Genomic DNA, 1,089 nt, shown 5'->3' with positions numbered 1-1,089 from the left:
TGAGCTACAGGTGTTGAGCCCATATTTTCCAGATTTTTTTATGAGCATATTAATTATTTAAAAATGTAGACAATTTACCACAATTTTTTTCAAGTTCTATCAATAGAAAAATGTTAAAATTTTATCAGAAAAATCAAGATTTTTATGTATTTCATCACTAGAAATAGATTATCTAAAACTTTAAGTCAAAATAAACCAATGGTATTTCTCCACAAGTTATATGTTAATATAAGATAATTTTTGTACAGAAATTCAGCTGTGAAATAATAAAACTGTTTTCCATATAAAAAATAAATAAACAGGGCAGTGCCTGTGGCTCAGTGGGCAGGGCGCCGGCCCCATATACTGAGGGTGGCAGGTTCAAACCCAGCCTGGCAAAACTGCAACAAAAAATTAGCCAGGCGTGGCAGGTGCCTGTAGTCCCAGCTACTCAGGAGGCTGAGGCAAGGGAATCGCCTTAGCCTAGGAGTTGGAGGTTGCTGTGAGCTGTGACGCCACAGCACTCTACCAAGGGCGATAAAGTGAAACTGTCTCTAAAAAATAAATAAACAAATAAATAAACCAATGAAGAAAAAGTTATATTTTAAAAATGAATACAAGATGGTGGTACCTGTGGCTCAGTGAGTAGGGCTCTGGCCCCACATACCAAAGGTGGGGGGTTTGAACTCAGCCCCTGCCAAACTGCAACAAAAAATAGCCGAATGTTGTGGTAGGTACCTGTAGTCCCAGCTACCCGGGCTGCTGAGGCAGGAGAATTGCCTAAGCCCTAGCGCTGGAGTTTGCTGTGAGCTGTGATGCCACGGCACTCTACCAAGGGTGACAAAGTGAGACTCTTTCTTTTCTTTTCTTTTTTTTTTTTTTGTGACAGAGCCTCAAGCTGTCCCCCCTGGGTGGAGTGCTGTGGCATCACAGCTCACAGCAACCTCTAACTCCTGAGCTCAAGCAAGTCTCCTGCCTCAAGCCTTCCAAGTAGCTGGGACCACAGGCGCCCACCACAGCACCTGGCTCTTTTTTGGTTGCAGCTGTCATTGTTGTTTTTGGCAGGCCCGGGCTGGATTCAAACGCACCACCTTAGGTGTATGTGGCTGG

The 1,089-nt window shown here is 43.5% G+C and overlaps 1 protein-coding gene across 1 annotated transcript in view; it reads left to right on the top strand.

The window, feature by feature from the left end:
* The window catches only part of PTAFR (platelet activating factor receptor), a 26,956-nt gene that overhangs the window by 24,137 nt on the left and 1,730 nt on the right, over nt 1-1,089 (top strand). The gene's annotated exons all lie outside the window — the stretch shown is intronic.

Source organism: Otolemur garnettii, unplaced genomic scaffold (assembly GCF_000181295.1).
Source record: "Otolemur garnettii isolate 467f Iridium unplaced genomic scaffold, OtoGar3 scaffold00156, whole genome shotgun sequence".
Lineage (NCBI taxonomy): Eukaryota > Metazoa > Chordata > Mammalia > Primates > Galagidae > Otolemur > Otolemur garnettii.
The sequence above is the reverse complement of the archived record's forward strand: the minus strand, read 5'-3'. Positions and strand labels throughout refer to the sequence as shown.